The sequence below is a fragment of the Gossypium hirsutum genome, chromosome A11 (genome assembly GCF_007990345.1).
Source record: "Gossypium hirsutum isolate 1008001.06 chromosome A11, Gossypium_hirsutum_v2.1, whole genome shotgun sequence".
NCBI classification, from domain to species: domain Eukaryota; kingdom Viridiplantae; phylum Streptophyta; class Magnoliopsida; order Malvales; family Malvaceae; genus Gossypium; species Gossypium hirsutum.
In genome coordinates, this window is record NC_053434.1 from 59,016,774 (window position 1) to 59,024,360 (window position 7,587).

At 41.1% G+C, this 7,587-nt stretch overlaps 1 non-coding gene across 1 annotated transcript; it reads left to right on the forward strand.

Annotated features, from left to right (window-relative positions):
* Window positions 1–6,975: 6,975 nt before the first annotated feature.
* On the forward strand, window positions 6,976–7,082 carry LOC121210468 (small nucleolar RNA R71). The gene has a single exon (XR_005905584.1). It is a non-coding gene; the product is annotated as a small nucleolar RNA R71 (small nucleolar RNA).
* The last annotated feature ends 505 nt before the right edge of the window (window positions 7,083–7,587 follow it).

Below are 7,587 nucleotides of genomic sequence, written 5' to 3' on the forward strand. Positions count from 1 at the left end.
CCACATTGTGGATACTCTTGCTTATCTAGCCGAGTACTACCAACATTAGCGACCGAAGTAGTCTGGGCTTTAGACATCATATTCTGTTGATTCTTTCTCCTCCTCGAATATCCCACCGAAATGTTTGATCGGGTAATAAATTCTTTTGACCTCTTAGAGGAGGACTGATGCGTCTTCCCCATCTGTCTTTTCTTTAAATCTCAAGACTCAATGGCCGCCTTCCTCCTCTCCTTCACCAGCTCTTCTGCTTTGCATGCTCTCTCAACGAGCACCACAAATTCTCTTAACTCTAGGATGCCCATAAACACTCGAATGTCTTCATTGAGGCCATCCTCAAACCTCTTACACATAGTAGCTTCAGTGAATACTCATTCTCGTGCATATTTACTGAGCTTCACAAACTCATGCTCATACTGCGTCACAGTCTTACTACCTTGCATCAACTCTAGAAATTCTTTCCTTTTCTGATCCAAGAACCTCTGGCTAATATACTTATTTCGAAACTCTTCTTGGAAGAATTTCAAACTGATCCTCTCTTTCGGTACAACAGACACAAGAGTGTTCCACCACTGATAAGCTGAGTCTCGTAAGAGCGACACGACACACTTCACACACTCATCAGGTGTGCATGATAACTCATCAAATACCCTCATGGTATTTTCTAGCCAAAACTCCGCTCTGTCTAGGTCATCATCTACTCTAGACCAAAATTCCTTGGCTCCTTGTTTCTAGATTTGTCTACCGGTGGCTTCTCTCTTCTGAACATGTCCGTACCTTGCGGAGGCACCGGGGCATACTGATGAATCTGAGGAGGTGGGGGAGGTAGAGTGTTCAGGTTTGCACGAACGAACTCTATATACCAAGAGTCCATCATTCGAAGGTAGGCTTCCCTAACCCCTCCATCATTCTGAACATGTCCTAGACACGTCTTACACTGGCACTCATCTCTACGCCGATGCCATGTCCCAGACATGGTCATACACTGGCTATTGTAATGTGGCTGATGCATGTCCCAGACACGTCTTACACTAGCCCTCGTCTCAATGACGATGCCATGTCCCAGACACTGGCTATTGTAATGTTATGGCATGAACATCCGGTTTGTTTCCTAGGGTTCTCACTAGATCTTTCTACTTTCTCAATCATAAATATGCATATTCAGTTCAAAATCTAGAAATTCATGCTATATCAAAATCAATAACAATCAAATACATGCATTTAACAATATAGTTGTATTATTTACACACAACTTACCTCAGTTTACATAAAAAAATACTTGACTAGACGGCTTAATCGGATTGCTTGGCTTTGCCCCGATCTAGGCTCGATTTTGGGCAAATCTTGATCTATAATAAAAAAATGCACTCATTTAGTTACTAATTACAATTAGGCATTCATAACTTCACATCTTTGGTAAAATGACCATTTTGCCCCTAGGCCTTGGCAAAATGACCATTTTACCCCTAAGCTCAAAAATTAATTTTTATCAAATTTCTTCGTATTTCAAGCCTAGCTAAACTCTTTTTACTACTAGAGCAATCCCAAATTCTCACTATTTCAAACACTTATTACTTAATTTGCAACTTATACAAAATAGTCCCCTTGAGGTGTTTTCATGCTAACACCTTTCATAAAAGTCGTTTATAACACAGTTAGAACTTATATTCTTCCATAAAAACTCAGAAACTAACACAAATACATCCATGGAAAAATCCTAAACTCTTGACCATTTTGCAAGATATCACCCTCATTTGAAAACTCATGCTTTAAGGGTCTCAAAAATGGGAAAATCTTGAAGAAAACTCATTAAAATTACTTACTTTTGAGAGGAATAAGTTGCTGAAAAATTTAAGCTTTCAAACCCCCTTTTATGGCTGAAAAGTTTAGTGGAAAGAGATGAGAAGAAAAGAAATTGATAACTTTTTTCTATTTTGCTTCTTTTTTTGGTCAAAATTGCTCCCAAATTCTACCTACACTTAAAATTTGTTCCCTCTATGTCTCATGGCCAGCCAACCCTCTTAAAAAGGGTCTAATTGCCGTTTAAAGGTCCCCAAATTTATTTATCTAGCTATTTAACACATTTGGGCACTAAAACGCAAATTTTTCTTTTTATGCAATTTAGTCATTTTTCAAAATCGGCTTACAAACGTTAAAATTGACTCACCAATTTTTTCATGCATTATTATAATCATGCTATAATCTCATAATTATAATAAAATAATTTTCCCAACTTTGGATTTGTGTTCCCGAGACCACTGTTCTGACTAGGCCCTAAATTGGGCTGTTACCCGGTGGTTGTAGAGGTTAGGTCCGCAACCACAGTGCCCAGCAAAGAGGTTATCGTGGTGGTCAGGTAGGACATCGCAGTCTTGGAGAACCTTTTCTTGTGGAGTTTCGAGTTCCTAGGTGATGATGAGCTTTGGAGCTCTTTATAATTGTGATAACATCATGAACTCTTAGGAAATATAAATAAGCATAATTACTCGTAATGAAATAGCTGAAACTATAAATTGTTCAATAAAAATTATAAAACCTAGAAATAAAATAATATTAAAGGAAAATAAAATAAAATGTACTTAAAGAAGATAAAAAAGATAAAAGTGAAAATAAATATAAAAAATAAAAAGTCTTTAAACATCGTCATCGCCGGTGGTTCGCAAGGTGGTGGTGGCGATGAGATGTGGAGGTGTTGAAAAATCTGATGTAGAGTAGCATCAATGTGATCAAAGCGCTGAAAACACTACTATTCAAATCGAGTAAAGCGCTCAGAGATGTTAGAGTATGAAGCCGCCGCATGAACTGGATGATGGATGGGTGGTGGCTGAGACGGTGGGTCCTCATGATGTGAAGGGACATCATCAGTAATGTCCTCCGAGTCCTCCTCCTTGAAGGACTGGACCAGGCGGTACTGGGGTAGGTCAACTCCACGTCGACGCTTGATCATCCTCATATGTAGCATACTCGAGATGCCTTGTGGGGACATCTGACCAATGAGGGTGATGGAATATGCTTGGGCCGCCATGTTGAGGAGGCCAAAATACCGTGCCAGGAGAGTCACATAAGGGCTGATGGATATGACTCTCTTCCTATGTCGCTTTGTCTGATGGCAAATGGCGAGGACATTAATAGGCAAGGTCGAAGACATGCCCGTTCGCCATACTCCATAAAAGTAGGTTTCGTGAGTGTTAACGATGCCGGTTCTCTCTCACCGCCCTGTCAGAGTGTGGGCCAAGATGGCGTGTAAGTACATCAGGGATTGGGTGAGGGCCGATGCCTTAGAGCGGCTGGGGTCATAGGTGGTCGAAGCAAGAATGAGGGCCTTCCAGTAGTTGGAGGGAGACAAGTGGATGTGGTGATGGAGTGTGTCAAAATCATCGTCATCCATGAACTCCTCCATATAGAGTCACAAAGCGACGCCGAACTCAAGTACACTCAACTGGCAGACTAAACCACCGAGACGAAACTGGACCGTTCTAGGATTGTCGAACTCCCTCATACCTACTTGAAGATGGAAGGTCAAGAAGAGTTCAAGTGTGAGCTCAAGGTACGTCGGCTCGATGATCTCGAAAAAGAGCCCCCATGGGTCAGTCATTAGAAGTGCTCAGACCGCGTCAGCTAGTTGGATTTGTTCAAGTGCGGCCCAGTCAATGCAGCGACCCGCACCAAGGGGTCAGCCCGAAGTATCTGAAAAAGTTCATCCTGGGGCCCCAAGGGAAACTGGAGAAAAGGGTGGCGCACTTCAGTTGTTATGCTTGCCAATGTGGCTTCGGGTCCCTTCCATATTTTTGAAGCGGGGACGGCGGTCTTCTTGCCACGTGAAGTTAACATGGTATACCTACAAGAAGACTAGTATTATAGCCTAATGAATAGAAAAGATAGAAAATCCTAGCAAACTCGAAAAGGGATTAACATGTATTAAACTAACAAGTGCAAACTAAACTACTAACACTACCAATATTCAACCAATAGCAATCAAATTCAACTATGGCAAATAGTAAAGTGATAGCATAACTAAATTAAAAATGAACTAGATGAAAGTAGCTAAGTATGGTTTAAAAATGAAACAAAGTATATGAAACAATTCCTATGATAACCAATTAGTAGCAAAATGCATATAATAGGCTAAAAAATTAAGATTATTATGAGAGTAAGCATAAAAAGAGAGTAAAATAGAAGAGAAAACCATTAGTGGAGAATTGGTGTCTGGAGGTGCAATGGTGCGGTGGTGGTACTTTGTTTGGGGATAGCCACGAGAGTGGTAGTGAGCTCATGTGACTCGTGCAAGGGTGCGAAGAGGGGGAAGGGGAAAGAGAGGGGAAAAAATGAATGAGAAAGGAAAGCTAGGGTCACCGATCGGCGGTGGGAGAGAGGTTGCGGCAGCTAGGGTTTAGAGTTTTTTGGGGAAGGGGATGATGAATAGTGAGGGGTTTATATAGATATTGGGGCACACAGCCGTGGGGCACGCCTATGTGCCCTAATTTTAGCCTGTGTGTATCATGATTTTCAAATTTGGGCATGTCTGAAATTCAGCCCATGCCCGTGTTCTTTGGGCGTGTTGATGCACACGGCCATGCGACTTCGTTCGCTTCTCCCACGCCCGTGTATGGATGTCCACACCCGTGTTTATTTTGTCAGTCTTGACCATGAGTAGTGGGCACGGGCGTGTCGTATGCCCGTGTTGTTTTCTCAGTTTCAACCATGGTCTCTAGACACGAGCGTGTCGCACGCCTGTGTTGTTTTGATAGATTCACCCATGACCATGTCGCATGGCCGTGGCAACTTATCAATTCCCGTGTTGGGGAAAAATTATGTCTTGTTTTCACATGGCCGTATCGCATGGCCGTGTTACCTTCCGTGGTATGGGCACGGCCTAAGGCACGCCCATGGGCCTGGCCATGTGGTTCTAGAAAACCTGTGTTCAGTGTCTCGGTTAGTGGATTTGAATGTTAAAAACTAAAATTTAAAGAAGTTAACACCGGTAGTGCTCGAATTGCCGCCCAAGAAGCGCTTATTTATAGTCTAAGCTCGACTTACCTCTCTGTCGTATGCTCATGGTGGTACGAGGAGTTTACACTCCTTATCCCTGCTATCAATTTTATCAAAATAAGGTTTTAGATGAGTACTATTTACCTTGAACGTACCGAATTTGGGATGAATTACCTCAACTGTGCCATATGGTAAAATGCTAAGTACCGTAAGAGGGATTTCTCGATTAGGTTCAGAGGTGGCAATCCGAGTGTCTGCTGCATCTAATAGTACTTTGTCTCCAACCTTAAGTTTTTTTAGTGAAATGTTGAGCTTGTCATGGGGTGGTTTTGGTCTATCATGTGCTTTCGGTTTCTATGTCCGCCATTCATCTAGTTCATCGAATTGTAGCCTTCGTTTTTCATAGATGGGTTCTTTATTGTTATTTGAATAGGGCTCATATATGCTTTTCGAACGTATTTCCTGCAAGGAAGGTTGCAGCACATGATCAACATTAGTAGAATTTCGAGCTTGAAGAGTGATTGTTTCCTCACCCACACGAAGTGTGAGTTCACCTGTCCCAACATCAATTATAGTTCTAGAAGTTGCTAAAAAGGCCTTCCTAAAATTAAAGGCACGTCACTATCCTTTTCTATGTCTAGAACAACAAAATCAACTGGGAATATGAATTTGTCAATTTTAATGAGTACATCTTCAATAATACCCCTAGGAAATCTGATTGTTTTGTTTGCTAGCTGAATGCTCATCCTAGTTTGTTTGGGTTTCTCAAGACCTAGTTGTTTAAACATTTTATAAGGCATGACATTGATACTAGCCCCTAAATCAGTCAAAGCATTATTAACATCTACCAATTACATAAGGAATCGTAAAACTCCCTGGATCTTTTAATTTGTGGCCAGCTTATTCTGTAGTATAGCTGAGCAAACTGCATTTAACTCCACATGCGACGCCTCGTCCAACTTCCACTTATTTGTTAAAACCTCTTTTAAGAATTTGGCTTCGTTTGGCATCTGCGAAAAAGCTTCAATAAACGGTAAGTTGATATGTAATTTTTTAATAATTTAAGGAATTTACCGAATTGTTTGTCTGTGTGGTCTTTCCTTGTCGTATTGGGGTATGGCACTCAAGGTTTGTACTCTTTACTTACCGGTGTTTATTCACTGTGGTCTACCTCACCTTTGCTTTTACTTACCATAATTCCTTGCCTCAGTTCTGGTTTAGGTTCGACTGACCCTTCCTCATCTTGAATGGTAATTGCATTAAGTTGTTCCCTTAGGTTAGATTCAGTGTTACTCGGCAAGCTACCTTGTGGTCGTTTAGAAATGAGTTTGGCAAGTTGGCCTATCAAAGTTTCAAGCCCTTGGACCGATGCTTGTTGATTCTTAAGTGCTGTCTCGGTATTCTAAAAATGAGTTTCTAACACCGAGATGAATTTTGTTAGCATCTCCTCAAGGTTCAGCTTTTTCTCTTGTTGGTAAGGTGGTTGTTGGATGCCTGGAGGTAGTGGTGGTCTCTGATTCCCTTGGCCTTCCCATGAGAAATTTGGGTGGTTCCTCTATCTTGCATTGTAAGTGTTACTATAGGGATTATTTTGATGTCGAGGATTATTACCCATATAATTTAATTGCTCGTTTTCCATGTTGTGGCCATAAAATGGGTATTCTGAATTGCTTGTTCCTCCTCCACTTGCATTGCATTATATAGCTGAGTGAACCTGTGAAGAACCAAGAAAACTGTTAATTTTTCTATTCAAAAGTTCTACCTGATTAGAGAGAATGGTGACCAAATCGACGTTAAAAACGCCGGCTGCTTTCGTTGGCTTTGTCCTCATGACTTTCCACTAATAATTATTCAGTTACATCTCTTCATAAATTCATAAGCATCCTCAGGTGTCTTATTGTTGATAGTCCCACCAGCGGCTGCGTAACCATCTGTCTAGTCGAAGGATTCAGGCCATTGTGAAAAGTTTGAACTTGTAGCCAGAGTGGTAACCCATGGTGAGGGCGCCTTCTCAACAAATCCTTGTATCTCTCCCATACATCGTAGAGTGTTTCTAGATCCATCTGTACAAAAGAAGAGATGTCATTCCTTAACTTAGCCATTTTAGCCGGAGGAAAATATTTAAGCAAAAACTTTTCAGTCATTTGTTCCCAAGTAGTGATTGACCCTCGTGGTAACGAGTTCAACCACTGTTTATCTTTGTTCCTCAATGAAAAGGGAAATAACAGAAGGCGAATGGCATCATCAGAAACGCCATTGATTTTAAAAGTGTCGTAGAACTCCAGAAAATTCGCCAAGTGATTGTTTGGATCCTCATCCTACAAACCATCAAACTGAACAAACTTTTGTACCATTTGAATTGTGTTAGGTTTTAGTTCAAAATTATTTGCAGCAATAGCAGGTCTAACTATACTTGACTCAGTTCCTGATAAATTAGGTTTACCATAATTGTACACAGTGCGTGGAGTAGGATTCTGATTTACTGGATCACCAGCTATCGCAGAAGGTAGTGGATTTTCCTGAATTTTAGCCATCTCCTCAGTTGTGGTGTGAATGTCGTCCTCTTGCTCTTCCTTTGTATATCTTAGGCTTCGTCTTATT